The sequence below is a fragment of the Cynocephalus volans genome, chromosome 14 (genome assembly GCF_027409185.1).
Source record: "Cynocephalus volans isolate mCynVol1 chromosome 14, mCynVol1.pri, whole genome shotgun sequence".
NCBI classification, from domain to species: Eukaryota; Metazoa; Chordata; class Mammalia; order Dermoptera; family Cynocephalidae; genus Cynocephalus; species Cynocephalus volans.
Window position 1 is genome coordinate 71,073,876 of NC_084473.1, and position 16,017 is coordinate 71,089,892.

The window sequence follows — 16,017 nt, forward strand, 5'->3', positions numbered from 1 at the left end:
TGTTTATAAAGGATAAAAGCAGAAAATAATGAAATTGAAAACCATCAAGCATAAAAATAATTAATAAATCCAGAAGGCAATTATTTGAAAAAATTACTAAAATAGGCAAGACTAATCAAGAAGAGAATATTCACAACAATGTTAGGAATGAAAATGGTACCTAACTACAAATATAGTAGAGAATTTAATAATCATAAGAGAATGCCATGAAAAAACTCTGCCAATAAAATTTTAAAACTTAGACAAAAATAGTAAATTTACTATGTGCCAGTTACTATTTTAAATGCTCTGCGCATATGACTTGATTGAATCTCTCAATAACCCTATGAGAGAAGTAACATTATTATTCCCATTATATAGATGAGAAATCTGAGCCACAGAGAACTTAAATGACCACCCAAAGAGAGGAACAGAGATTCAAACCCAAACAGTCTGTTTCTGGAACTATAGCTCTTAACTAATAAATGAATACTAGAAAAATAATGGAAATATCAAAATTGACTTAAAAAGAATTAGAAAACCTGAATTCACCAATAACCATTAATTGAAATGGTTGAGGGAAAGGCAGCACAATCAGCCACATATTGATAATTATTGAAGCTGTTTTATAGGTACAGTTATCATTATTTTTTCTACTTTTTTTATCTTTGAAAGTTTTTCTACAATGAAAATTAAAATAAACACCAGGAGGAGATAGTTTTTTAAAAAGTTTTATCTTAACCTTTGAAGATAAAATAACTTATGCAAAGTGATTCTCAAAAATAGAAAAAGAGGAAATCGAAGGCAGTGAGTATATCTGTAGACCAGGATTTAGGGTGGGGCTGAAAACAGGAGAATTTTAAGGAGTCTCTTAAGCCCTCAGACCTCTCTCGTAGACTCCAGTCTCTTAGAATGCCCTCCTACCCCACAAGATGGAGGGGTTAAATCAGAAGGCCCCTGAACAGCTCGGGGGGGGGGGGAGTAATTTTACAGGGTAAAAAAAAGGATTTAAGTAAAGACAGTTACCCCCCTGCTTAGCTCCTAGAAAAGAATAAAGCTTAGAGCCTCTAGACAGGAGACTGACATTCTGGGGACCTCTAATAAAATGGCAAGGGCTTCATACAATTGCCCAATGTAAGTCTATCACTCAACAAGTCCAGCCCGTCCACATGGACAAATCTAGCAGCTCCACTCCATGTGAATGGCCAGCCAAGAATCACCAGAATGAAAGAGATCAAAACAAACAGGAAAAGATGAAGTCCAAGGAAGCAGAAGCAGTGTAGGCAGCCAAAGAAACCATTAAACAACTATATAATTAATATCTTCAAGGAGGCTGTCATAAATTTGTTTAATGTAGTTGCTGCCTCCACATCCATTTTCAGGCCTGACATAAGTTGTTTGAAACCCAGTCATACCCCATCACCTTTGGCCTAATTAAAACTTCCCCTCCCCAAGTTGTAGCTCACTCAAAACCCAACACATCGCACAGCTGCTGACCATGATAAAACCTAATGGTCAACACCAGAGTCATATAAATAAGTTTCCCCTTCCCACCTGTTTTCTTCAAACTAGCCAATCCACAACCTCTGCAGAAAGCCTGAGGGATAATGCCCACGGACCTTAATAAAGACATAGTCCCACAGGTCCTCTCTCTCCCTCTGCCTGCTCCTCCCATGCACTGGTTGAGCTCAATGCCTGAACTTCCAGTTGGCTCCCCTTAGCAGCACCAGCCTCTCTGGGATCTGTGAATAACACACTTCTTGTTTCATGCATTTTGGCTTTACCTCTTCCTTGTGTCTCATCTGACGAACACACCTGAACCGAACTCTCTTCAGGGTCAGGGCTATCCTAGAAAGTGGCTATCCTGTCTTACGGTCCCTCCCCAGAGAGAGATCTCAAGACCAAATTAGAGGAGACAGAGACAAGAACAACAGAGACAAAAAAGACATCGTATCCATGACAAAAAGAAAAGCAGAATAAACCTGCAAAGAAGCCTTTCAAAGAATAAAAAGAACTTTCAAAGAATAAAAAACTTTCAAAGAATAAAAAGAACTCTTGGAAATTAAAAATATGTCAGAAGAAAAATTTCAATGCAAGAGTTGGAACATAAAGTTTAAGGAATATGTCAGATAACAAACACAAATACAAAGAGATTAAAAAAAAATAGAACAAAACAACAAGATCAGAGGATCAATCCAGGAGGCCTAAACATCAAAGTTAATAGGAGTTCCTGAAAGAGAGATCAGAAAAAATAGAGAGAAAATTATTTAAAAAATGACATTAGAAATAATTAAAGGAATAATTAAATAACATGAGAATAATTATTAGTTATAATAAAAGAATAAAATAATGAAATAATAATAAATTATTTAATAATTATAATTTAAATTAAATTTAATAATAATAAATATAAACTTATAAGGAATTTATTTTTAAAATAATAAATATAAAAATAAAATTTAAATAAATAAATTTAAATTTTATTTTAAAGCTGTAATTATAAAATAATAAATAATAAAAATCATTAAAAACTAAAAAGGAAGAATTAAAGGAATTATTAAATAACATGAGAAATAATTAAAGGAAATAACATGAAAACATTTCCCAGAACTAAAGGATTTGAATTTCCTGATTGAAAGCACTCGCTAAGGGTGCTGGCTGGTTAGCTCACATGGTTAGAGCACGGTGCTGATAACATCAAAGTCAGGTGTTTGGATCCCCTCACCCTAGCCACCAAAGAAAGAAAGAAAGGGCCTGCTGAGAGCCCAGAAAAATAAATTCTTAAAAAATCCCCTCCAAGTCACATCATCATGAGGTGTTAGAACATCATGGATAAAGAAATTTTAAAAGCCTCTGGAAGAAGAAAATAAGTCACTTATGAGAAATCAGACATAAGAATTGGAATCAGATTTCTCAATAGCTACAGTGTCTACAAGACAATGGAGTCATGCCTCCAGAGGTGAGAAAAATTATTTACGATCTAGAATTCCAGCCCCAACTAAGCTATCAATCAAATGTGAGGGTAGAATAAAGGCATTTTCAGACATAAAATGTCTCAAAAAATTGACCTCCAATGCACCTTTCCTTGGGAAGTGATTGAAGGAGGAGCTCCAGCAGGATGAAAGAGTGCTAAGAAAGGAGTATGACTCTGGGAAATAAGATTCACCACAAAGATTGGCCAAGGGAATCCTAGGAGGAGAGCTACACAGCAGCCCAGAGAGCACCAAATGCATTTGAGAGCAGGCTCTGGACAGATGTCTTCAAGAAAAACCCTGGATCTGAAAAATTATCTTGATGTATTTGACTATTTTGAGAGGATATCAAAAAGCTATCATAGAAAGGAAAAGTAATCATAGTACACTGTACTCAACTGTGAGCAATATTTATATTGTCATTATAAATATAAATGAATGTTAATTTTACCAAAAATTGTGATAGAAGCAGGGTTGGTATTCCACCAATACAAACTGATATGGCTGCTGTTTATGGCTGGTGCCCATTCTCAGTGGTCATGTATCCACTCTGGCTGTTCAGCATCAATGCCACACTGGTTGTTAAATATTTTTAATATCACTGCTGGATGTAACTTTTTGAGAGTATGGGGAGTGGAAGGGGTCTAAGACCCCTGTGGAGGATGCTGCTAGCTACCTGCCTGATGTCTATCCCCCTTTCTGTTCTGGTTTTGTTCAGGGCAGCACTGTGGCCACCTAAAAATAATCACTTCCCCAGATGCCCTTAAGCTCTCTCTGGCTAAAGAGATATAGGAGAAAGAACCTGGGAGGAAGTTCCTTCCTGGATAAAGTCTCCGCAGAAGAAAGCCCCTTCATTTTTCTTTCTTCTTCCTTCCTGGATAGAGCTGTCAGCTTTAGCAAACAAAATTACAGTTTGCCTAGTCAAATTTAAATTTCAGATAAACAACAAATAATTTTCAGTATAAGTATGTCCTGTGCAATATTCAGGACATACTTATACTTAAAAGTTATTTGTTAATATCTGAACCTTGAATTTAACTGGGCTGGTGCTAATAACACCAAGGTCCAGGGTTTGATCCCTATACCAGCCAGCACCAAAAAAAAAAAAAAATGTTAACTGAGCAAACTATATTTTATCTGGTAACCCCATCCCCGGAGAATAGACCTGATGTCTGGAAGTGCAGCATCCATCTTGTCATCGTGAGTTTAAAGGCCACATGGATATAGGAAGGATCCTAGATCCTTAATGCCTTCTTGCTGGATGTTATAGTGAACAGTGATACCACTTACTTGTTTAAACTACTACAGTTATCTTTTCTGTTACTCAAATCCATGACTGGGGCATGTGACAAAGGACTCTGGGAAAGCAAGTTTTAACTGGGCAAATAAGATTGAGTTCTGTTAGTAAGGAAAAAAGGGAGAATGATCATCTAACAGTGTCTCCTACACTGTTCAATATCCATTCCCTCCTCTTCTTGCCTGTTTATAGAACCTCACTTTGTTTGACAGAAACAATAGTCCCCTTACCCAGGTCCAGGCATGAGTTGTGATCTGTATGAACAATTCTGGTTACCCTTGGCCAGTCACTGATTTTAGGAATAGTCATGTGACCCCATTCCAGCCAATGAGACTTAAGTGAAAGTCCACTGGGTACAGCTTTCAGGGAGCCTTTAATTTTCCTGATAAAAAGTGACCAACACAGCTGGAATGCACAATTTGTCCTTTACCCTCCCCTCTTTCCTGCACAGACCTTGGACTTGAGACTTTGAGATGAAGCAACCATCTTGCAACAATGATGTAACAGGTACAAAGCCCAAAGGCACAGGCTAAAGACAAAGCAGGATAGAGTAAACCTGGGTTTCTTGATAATATCATTGAGTTCTGGATGCTCATCTCTGGACTTCTTGTTATCAGAAAAAAAATCTACTCTCTCTATTTAAACTGTTAGCCAAGCTTTACGTTATTTCTGTAGGAGGTTTTCCTAACTCTTATATAATGGAATACTTCCAACAGTTCAAGTGAATGAGCTAGATTTTTATGTATCAACGTGCATAAATCTCAGAAACATAATGAGTAAAAAAGCAAGTTGTAAAAATATACAAACAATTATTTACATAAAGCTTTAAAACACACAAGACACCACCAATATTGTTTATAGCTACATTTATAAGTAATAAAAGTATAAAATCATGCAAAAAATGATATATGTTAACTACAGTTTACCTCTGGGGAGAGATTAGGTTTAGTAATGATGTTTTACCAATGTCTTTGATAATTTTGAAAGATACCTATAGATATGAAATGTGTATGATAAAATGTTAACATCTGTTAATTCTGGACAGTGATATATGAGTATCTGCCACATTTTACAAGTTTGAAGTATTTCAGTATTAAAAATATTTTAAATCTTTTTAGAAAGAAATAAAAAAAATTCTCCAACACTGCGAGATAATAGTCTCAGATGAAATGGGCCAACCGAGTACTCTACACAAAAAATGACTGGAAAAATCCTCTCTTTGATATATCATTTTGAAATTTTAGAATAGTAACTATGAAGAAATGAAAGATCCTAAAAACTTTTAGACTTACAGAAACAGAAACAGGTCACTTGCCAATGAATAAAAATCATAATAGCAGAAGACTTCTCATCAGCAAGTCGGATAACAAAAAGATAATGCAGCAATCATGCCAAAATTCTGAGAGAGAATTATTTCCAACCTGGCATTCTCCGCCCAGCCAAACTACCAGTCAAGAGTAAGGGTAGAAGACATCTTCAGACATTCAAGAAATCATTTTACTTCTCTCTCATGACTTCCTAGGAAGTTACTTAAGGATGTGACACCCCCCTCCCCCTACCGCCCCCCCTCCATGAACCAAGAAAGGGGAAAACAATGGGACGCAGGACAAAGTAGAGCCAACCACGAGAATAATGAAGGGCAGCCCCCAAATGACAGCTGGGCTATAGCCCTCAAAAGAGCAACCAGTTCTCAAAAGAGCTAGAAAATGAGGCTTCAGAAGGAGGCACCCAAGGAAAAGATGAAATGCAAAGGATCTGATATACTCCTTGAAAATTTGGAAAAATTCAAGAAAGTAACAGGGATAGAAAATGCAAAGAAAAAGAAGGACAATTAGAAACACCAGAGAAAAATTAAAATTCTGCAAGAAATCAAATGTGATTATAGTACATAAATCATGTACTATACTGAGTACAAACACCGATTACTGAATTAACCAAAAACAGTGAGAATGTGTATGTCTATATTGGAAGGATGAACAAGAGATGAGTGTGGTATAAGACAGGTAAATATTCACCTGTAGGTGGCTAATATCTAACTCTGATAAGTAGCAGGATATATATAATAATTGTTACTATTATTATTGTTATTAGAGAGGTGTAGGTAACCAACTGAAAAGGCTATAAGAGCTCCTAGTTACTGTTTTTGGGAAGTGAAACTTGGAGTATGGGGGAAGCTGGAATGGAGTTATTCTTTTTATCATAAACTCTTACATGTGTTAATTGATTTTGAATTATGGTTATATATTATTATTATTTTTATTTTTAACATTTTAAGGCAAGTAATTTAATGTGACACATGTGTCCCCACTTTATGTGATCATTGTATCCCTGAAAAATTCATCATTAAATCTATTTGTTCTGAGTGAATCATGTTTAAAATACTTAGCAGAACTACAAAACAAAGAACGCTTTAAGGCAGCGGTTCTCAAACCTGAGTGTGTATCAGAGCCACGTGTGGAGGGCTTGCTAAAACACAGATTACTGGGTTCCACCCCCAGAGTTCCAAATTCAGTAGATTTGCGATGGGGCCTGGAAATTGGCATTTCCAGCAAGTTCACAGTTGATGCTGATGCTGATGCTGATGCTGATGATCCAGGGACCACACATTAAAAACTGCTGCTTTAAGGAAATAACTCACAATTTATATTTTCTATTAAGTTGGGTCAGTTGGTGATTTTTTGAGTTATCTTCTTCCTCCAGCATGGTGTGAAGAATACAGAGAAGCTGAGTAACAGATCCTCTTTCTTATAGAGAACCACCTCCAAACGGCTTAGGGGAGGGGGCTGACTTCACCTCTCTCCAGCCGCAGGCAGGAAAGGCCACGTGACCCAGGCTGGCCAATCAAACACTCCCATTCCCAGCCACAGAGATTGGTTCGGGGATGTTCCGAAGCTGGGCCAGGACATTTCTGCTTGATCCATCCCAAAACACTGCTCACTCTGCCACTGCTAAACTGATAAGCTTGGGAGCTACTATTTTGCCTGTCACATGAGGGAAGCATTCAAGAAACGTAGAGAAACAGTGCTGATAACACCGTGACTCCCTGAGTAAGTTAATTTTGAACTGGCCGTCTCAGTTGTGTTGAGCTGATAAATGCATTTTACTTTTCTCACATTTGACTTGGGTTGCTGATGTTCACAATCAAGAGTTCCTGATTAATACAAATGAAATAGAGTTTTCCAGCATGTTTCAAAAAATGTGTTCTTTCATATCTGAAGTACTATGGATTCTCAGATTAGAAAACAAACAAAATTGTGTATCAAATGACAATACAGATGCAAATGGAGGTGAGAACTCTACAAAACGTGGATATATGGAGATAAAACATAGCTAATATTCATGTAACTGCATACCTCCAAGTTCTGGACTAATTGAGACCATTCCCCCCTTACCTCCTCTGTGCTGGGTCCCACTTTCTCACAACTTGAGAGGAGCTCCCTTCCAGGAGTATGCAAAAGTAGGAGAAGAACCCCAGCTACCCCAGATGATCTTCAAAGGAAGCCCTTCATCTAAAACTGAGTGTTGGCCATAGGGCAAGTGTTTGGATTAGCTACTGCTGTGATCGGCAACCGCACTGCCCACCATAAAAATCCCTGACCTAATCCATGAAACAGATTTTCCATCCCAGAGTTTCATATAATGTATATGAATTAAATGTTGAGCCTTTGCTTTCATAATCTCATTTAACTCTCACTATGATTAAGTGAAGTACATAATTTTCAGTCCTATTTTACAGATAAGGAAATGGAGACTAAGAGAATTAAGTAATTTGTCCTGGATCACAGAGCCAGCCACAGTGGAGCCAGGATTCAAATTGGATTCTTTCTGATTCCCATAGGGAGGGAGGGAGAGAGGGAGGGAGGGAGGGAGGGAGGGAAGGGAGGGAGGGAGGGAGGAAGGAAGGAAGGAAGGAAGGAAGGAAGGAAGGAAGGAAGGAAGGAAGGAAGGAGTAGGACAGGAGAAAGAGAAATGAAGATGTGAGGACAGAAGGGGTCTGGAGTAGATTTCTGGCAGCTGTCCACTTCTGCGTTCCAGGCCCTTCCTGATGACTGGCTGAATTCCTGTCCACAGGACCCCTTAGTGGCCTTATACTATGTCCCTCTCTTCTCTTCAGCTAGCTTCAGTTGCTTTGAGAATACTAACCAGTACAACCATCCATCAAAATATGTTGTCAAAGAAATTGTACTAGCAACATGCCAGCCCCTGGCATGCACAAGTGAAAGGACTCGTAACAGCACCCCCAGTCCCTCCACTGCCCAACTTCCTCATCACTGTTCTCCCAGCCATCTTTAGAGCATAGATTGCCTTGGTGTTGAGCACAGCTTTATGGTGAGGGGTCAGACCAAATCTCTGCTGTCCCAAGTCACTCAAACGCCCCTTTCCATTTCACTGCCCCTACCACCAGCCTGGAATCACATCTGGGATCCCCAAGAGTCCAAAACCCCACTGATAAAATCAGCACCCTAAGCAGGTAAGGATAATAACCAGAGTGCCACCAGAGCTAGCAGACTCTCCAGGCGCCCTACCCAAGCAGCCTTCATGTACATCACAGCAAGGAGATAGTGCTACAGCCAGCCTTAAAGATGCACAGCATGTTTTAGCCATCGAAACCCTAGTTATGAAATCATCTGCCATTTAAGCACCCTCCCCTTCTCTATCCACAAGGCACATCAATTCAATCCAACAAATCCTCCTTGAGTATCCTCTTGTTCCAGATATTTGTACTAACTGGAAACAAATAGAACAAAACAGTTTAATTATTAGTGAAGAAGGACAAAGTATTGTAATAAGTGTTCAGATTAGACATCCATCTCTCTGGAGGAAAACTAACTAGAAAAAAGGTTATGCCACACACAGTCATCAATCAGCCTGGTGGGAGCTTTTGCTTCCACCTGTCTTTTAAGCCATTTGACCTTTATATCTGAGAACTCTAGACCAGCCAACATGGTTTCTGGTGAGCTCCTCTGATGGCCCAAAGTATTTCAGAAAAGGACATCCCAAGGGCTTATCTGGGATCATTTTGTGAACCATTTGACAAGAATGACACAGGGTCAGGCTGGGCTTTAGAAAGCTAAGCTAGAGGCCAGGCAAAGGCTATCCTCCCAACTGGTGGCTTGTCCATTGCCTCGTGCCCCTGAAGACCAAAATACCCATGAATGCTCCAGGAGAGAAAGGACAAAATAAGCAAACTAAATATCGCGAAACGAACTAGCAGTAACAAAATCAGGTACCATATCCCAAGCCTGAAACTCATCAGGTACCAGTACGCACCAGGTACTATATCCCAAACCTAAAAACAAAACTGTGCAATGGAGGATAGCCATTGTTCTGCTTCTATCCCGAGATGCTGCATTAATAGATGTGATGCATTTTCCTATAGTTTTCTGGGTAAGAGGCAAGCCTTGGGGTTTTTGCTTACTTCATAAATATTTCAGCCAGTCTCAGAAATTTGACAAAGGCAACAAAAATGTACACACCTAGAAGAGAAAGATTCTTAGTTCCATCCGATGAGAACAAGAGAGAACTAACTCACTAAGGTGTCAGAGAGATCAAGTCTCCTGTCATTTCTGTTGATTTGGAGTGAGGTTTTGCGCCCAAAACCAGTGAACACAAAGCACCAGGGTGATGAATACAATATAATTTTTAAAGAAAAAGCAAATATCCAATGCTCATTTGGATGATTTATCCAACTTTCCTGGTATTCTCCTTCTCAGTGTGTGTGAAGCTTAATCTTAAATACTCTGTGCTCATACTATGAAGCACATTTTCCCTTATCTGCATAGCTTTATCTGCTTTCTCTGAAGCTTCAAGCTGTAAACTTACCTTTGTGTTCTTAGCGCTGGAAGCCAGAATCCAAATCCTGAGAAGGCCAAAGCCACTTCCTCTGTTCCTGTTGGGTGGCAAGACGGGCTGTCTGTGGTTTCAAGGCTGAACAGTATTTGGGGCATTGGAGATTGACTTCTGGGGCTCAGTGGCGGCCAGCCATGTGACCAGAGTGGGGGAAGGGACACTCCTACAGGGTCAGGGACCAATGCCTGGTTGGCTGACAGACCAGAGTAGAGCAGGGTCTGAAAAGAGCTGGCCATGATTATAGGCAGATGTCTTTGCTCTAAATATCTTCTTGGATTTTAACTTGGTGATCTTTTCATTGCAGTGGTGTGTTCGAGCCTTGATCCTGAAATGCTGGTTTATTTCTCTGGACGTTTTTTTTTTTTTTTAAATCCCAGATCCTTTTTGGATTCTGTCTTAGAGAGGTTAGTACTTGAAGAGAATTTGGAGATGATTCAGCCCTACTTGAAGGTTGCCCATTTTATACAGTGGAAAACTGAGTTCCAGAGAAGGGAGGCAGCATTTTCAGAAACCTACACAAGCCTGGTCCTGTTGTTACATACCAGGGTGACCCTTGTTGGCTCAAAATTACAGCTCACTTGGACGTCTTCAACTTCTAGGCTGTTAGAGTTATGAGGACTGCTGAAATGCCTGTAATGGACCTTAACATGTTGCAGGTACCTAAATGTGCCACGGTTGGATTGGGGCATGGCTTAGAAATTGTGACAGTCTGTACTTATGGACAATGAGTTTGTATAAACTTGTGTACTCATGTTTAGGTATCTCTTTCAATCTTCAAAAAATGCTCTAAGATGGTTTTTTGTAGGGATCAAGTGACACCAAAAGCTGGAGATACCTTTGATCTCAAAGACCTTGGAGACCTTTCTAGACTAGAGCCATGTGAGTAGCCTTCCAGTCCACACCTGCCTCTCTACCCAAAGAGGGTGGCTGCTTTTTGCTTGCTGACAAAAGGACAGGTGGTAGTATTGATGGGGAAATGATAGAGGTGGGGCTGTTTGTTGTAGAAGTAGCAGTGTGATAGTGGAGGTGTACATGAAAGTGATGAGGTGTGGATGGAGGAAGTAGGACAGTGGTGCTGATGAAGGAGGGAGTTAGAAGTCTCCAGAATGGTGGAGTAGGAGATTCTTGTTACTACTATTCTGAAAACTCTGGATGAACTTGACCTGCTGTGATTACACTTGTGAAATGGTAAAACCTCAACATTAGGAGTCTGGAGAATCTTATTCTGTTTCCAGAGCTGTGTGACCTTTGAGAAATCACCTCACCTTTCTGGGCCTCAGTGTTCTTGGAGCAGAGTTTGCACTTATTAAATAGTGGTTGGTAGGCGAAAACCTATCTCTGTCCCTCCAAGCACTTTTTGCCTTTCCCTATGAAGTAGGAGCTTCTATGCTTTCTGAAATCTTGAGAAAAGTACTCTCCTTTTACTTCTCTAACTCTGCACACATCCTACCTAGCAGAGGATGAGTGGCTTATGTGCCTGGAGAATTTGAGAGAATAAAATGGGCATGTTTTATGACTCAGATTCTTCTGAGTTTCCTCCTTCTGGGAACTGCCTGCCTCAGAGAAATTTGTGCTTCCCTCCTTTCCTCTTGTTTTTGTGGTAAACATTCCAGGGCAGGTTCTTGCCCTGTGGGATAGGGGAGTCTTCCAGTTCTGGAGATTAAGTGTGATTCTGGGGAAAGAATCAGGAAGCCTGATTGTACGTTCTAAACAACATTCTCCAATCAGTTTTACCTGTTATAAATTTAAGTTATAGCTTCTCGACTCCTGTATCTTGTTCTTCATTTGATTCCAAATGAGCACAGGCGAAACTTGACGATCATGAACAAGTATATGGTCTTTAAAGTCCAGTAGTGATGAATTAATGAAAGAGCCCACATGGAGTGGATTTTACTCATGATCTCTACGTTTCCTCCAAACTGTAATATCTTGTGATTCTAAGTGGACTTGTCTCTGGAGAAGAGCAAACATATATGGATGGAGCTGGGTCAGATGTTGAGATATTTAGTGGACAACTTCCTAAGCTCTGACTACCTTCTTTCAGGCTTTTCAACTCAATGAAGACCTCTAATCTTCAGATATCTCTCTCTTCTGCCCACTCACCAGCTCCTCATGGCTTCATTTACTTCCCCTTCTGGTCTGGACCTCATGATGAATCCTTGCTCTCTTCCCTCTTATTGATACCTATAACCTCTTATTCCTGCCCTGCCAGTCTCTTAGTTGAAATCAGCCCAACCATTAACCTTCTCCTCCTGCTCTAAGCTCTCATTCATCTCTGGAGAAAGCCTGTCTTCAGTGGAAGAAAGCAAAGCCAATACACAGAGTAGCAGAGGGGTGTGTGTGTGTTTGAGAGAGAGAGTGCAGTAGGGAGGGAGAGAGAGACCTAGTCCCATGATGGCTATGGCCAACTCCATCCCTGCTCTTCCCCATGGTTTAGTTGTGTGCCAAAAGATGCTGAGAGAAGATCTGGACACCCCTTTTCTCTCCTCTCCCTGCCCTCTGGGCTCCTTCCATGTTACTGCTAATGAGGCTTGCTCACCCAGCTGGCTTTGGCAGTGGAGTAAATGCTTAAGGATGCTCTCAATCCTTCCTCACCACCAGAGTGATAATAGCTGAGACTCATGTATTGACTTTGGGGAAAAAGAAAGGATTGGCCCCAGTGGTCCTCAGCCAGAGGTGTTTCCTCCCCGGGGACATTTGGCAATGTCTAGAGACATTTTTGGTTACACTGGAGAGAGGGTCACTATTGGAGGGAGGGTATTACTGGCCTCTAATGGGTTGTCTGGCCCATGAGGTTGGCCAGTTAACTCAGTTAGTTAGACCCCAGCCCTATAAATGCAAAGTCATGGATTCAGATCCCCTTACTGACCACCAGTCCACCAAAAAAAAAAAAAAAAAAGAATTATCTGGCCACAACTGTCAATAGTGCCATGGTCAAGAAATCCTAGATTAGACCATTTAGGCTCCTCTGGTTCTAGCTCTAACCCAGGCAAAAGGAACACTCAACATGAGCCCACCTCACTTGCCAAGGCTCTACTAGGAGGGGAATCCAAAGATTCTTAGTAATTTCCAACATTTGACCTCTGTGCCTCCATTTCCTTTGGATACCTGGTAGACAGGGGTGGCTGCTTACAGGGACAGATTCCCTTCCATCTCCTGGTTAAATGCCATCTGAACCCCACCTGGGTTTAACATCTAGCAGAGTTTAGGCAGATTTGACATAGAACCACTAATATAGAGGCAAAGTTCCACGAAAAGAGAAGTTTCCTACCCTGGAGAGGCCTGCAAGGCTTAGGCCCTTCCTAGTGGGACTAAGGATTCACTTAGAGGCTGTGGCAGGCTTATCCAGAACCTTTACAAGAAGTTCCTCATGAGCTGAACAAGACTCTCTCCAGTATGTGCAATTTTTGGCTTCCAGATTGTTTGTGCCATGCTTTGGCAGGTGGTACAATGCTGGCTGCCCCAGATTCTTGTCCCTTTTAGCTGCTTTTGAACCGTATCCAGAGTTGAGAAGAGAACATACTGTGATGGTGTCAAAACTCTATGGGAAGGTGAAAAAAAGATGAGGGATATCTTAAAGAGAAGCTGAGAAACCGTAAGAGGCCAAGCCCAGGTTATGCTGTGGATGTGTCCACCCCTTCCCTATCTCTATCTGTTCCCTAATTGCTGCCATGGCCTGTGGCCTCAGCTCATTCTATGCCAGCCACAATGCATGTGTTGCTGTTCCTTTAACACCCCAAGCTCATTCCCACCTCAGGACCCCATCTGATCTGTTTCCCCAGTCTTCAGCATGACTTGCTCCCTAAGGCGTTCAACTCTGGTCAAATGCCATCTACCCAAGAACACCTTTCCTGACCAGTCCATCTAAAAAGCCCCTCTCTAGTCTTTAACTCTACATTTATTTGTTCATTCGTTTATTGTCTGGTCCTCTAATATGGCAGAGACATTGTCTTGTTTACTGACGTATCTTTGATACCTAGAATAGAGCCTGGCTTATAAATGGTTGGGTTCAAATCCTGGCTCCAGTATCTGTGGGATCTTGGGCAATTTACTTTTTTTATTTTTTTGCTTTAATTTCCTCAACTGAAAAAAGTGGGAATAATAATCACATCTACCTCAAGGATTGTTACCTGATTGAATCAATGTATGTGAAATCTTAGGTCAACGTCTGGCCCACAGGGAATAGTTAGTATTCACTAGTAAAATTATAATTATTACATTCCCAGGAAGCTCAAAACATGTTTATTCTGAGGAGGTGGGGAGGAGGCTGAGTGGTATTCCTAGCAGCCTGCAGGAGTGGTGCAGTCTTTGTTGCTCCTCCAGGAACCAATATCCCCTGCAGGCCCTGGCCCAGGTTCCTGTTCCCTTCGCTCACCTGCTCTCTGCTGCCCTCTGGAGGTCTGCAGTGGGGCAAACAGAGAACCAGCTGCGTTAGGGTTCCCACAGATTAGGTATTTCCTGCAGAGAAGAATGAGGCTTTGCTGTATCCGTCGCTCCACTTAAGTGAGCCAGAACCCCAAGGTGGCAATCTTGGTCCTTGGCAAAGCTGCCACTGTAACCATCGTTTGGCAAATGTGATCGGGAATCTTTGAAGCCACAGAGGAACTGCGGGTACTTGGGAAGGCATCCCTTAGATGGGCCCCAAAATGGACCCAGAGCAGGCAGGCAGCCAGGGCTGGTCCCTGCACTCCCCATCCCCAGGCTGTACTTCCTGAACCAGGAGACAGTGTTCTGGTCATCTTGGCCAACCTGAGCCACCCTGGAAACCCACTCCTCACCCTGACTCACTTCCTGTCATAGCGTATGTTGGCATGTGAGCCAAATGATCTTCATATTTTCAGCCTAAAATGAGAGGCTATGGAAAGATACTCTCTAGAGGTGCCTGGGGGAGAGGGGTGTGATTCATTAACAAGGACCTGGGCACACCTACACCATCTGATTAAAAGATATAATGAGGGGAATATTTCGGTTTCAATAGTGATGAAAACCTTAAAACATCTAGAAATAAACTTGCTTAGAAATGCATGTATTATATGAAGATATATGATAAAATTTTGTTAAGAAACATATAATAGGGTACCATATTCCTGGATGGGAAAACTGAATAGGGCAAATATGTTAAATATTCAGAAATTTATATACATTTTAAATACAATTTCAATGGCTTTTTGGATGAAAATGACCAAAAAATCATGGCTAAAGTATTAGCTTAGAATTTATTGAGATTTTACTATGTGCCAGACTCTGGCCTGAGAGCTTTACATACTTTACCTCAGCCCTCAGAGCACCCCTATGAGGTCAGTAGTAATATTTATGAAGGACGGGCTTGGGCTGTGGTTAAGAGCAGGAGATCACAAGACTGAGCAAGTTACTTACAACTGTGAGACACGGTTTCCTTGTCTGTAGATGGGAATAATAGTAGCTATCTCATAGGAATGCTCAGGATCAGATGAACTAATATACATAAAACATTTAGAACAGTGCAAGTGTAAGTGTTTAATTATTATGAACTATTATTATCCTCATTCACAGATGAGGAAGCTAAAGCTCAGAGAGGATTAAGTAACTTGCCCAAGTTCACACAGCTGGCAAATGGCTGAACTGGCCTGGGGGGTGTGGGTAGAGAGGCTTGCCTACAAGATCTAAGAAATCTTTAGTTCAAAGAGGAAGCACATCTTATATAAGACGTTTGATATGCCTTGCAAACTAGTGTTATGAAATATTAGCCAGTGCCTCCCCCAGCATGTTTCCTTTATCTCCTCTCCTTTTCACCAAATAGCCAGGCCATTTCACGCTCACTGCCTCAGGAAGGGTGTATAAAAACAGAAAGAAGAGGTAAAAGAGCCTCTTCCCTTAGGGGAGTAGAAAAGACTTCCGGCCTAGACCTAGACTAACCTAGGGAGAAAATGGCCATGAGAA

General features: G+C 40.8%; 1 protein-coding gene across 1 annotated transcript in view; it reads right to left on the minus strand.

The window, feature by feature from the left end:
• Nucleotides 1–16,017, minus strand: part of SLC4A5 (solute carrier family 4 member 5) — a 102,705-nt gene that overhangs the window by 84,826 nt on the left and 1,862 nt on the right. The gene's annotated exons all lie outside the window — the stretch shown is intronic.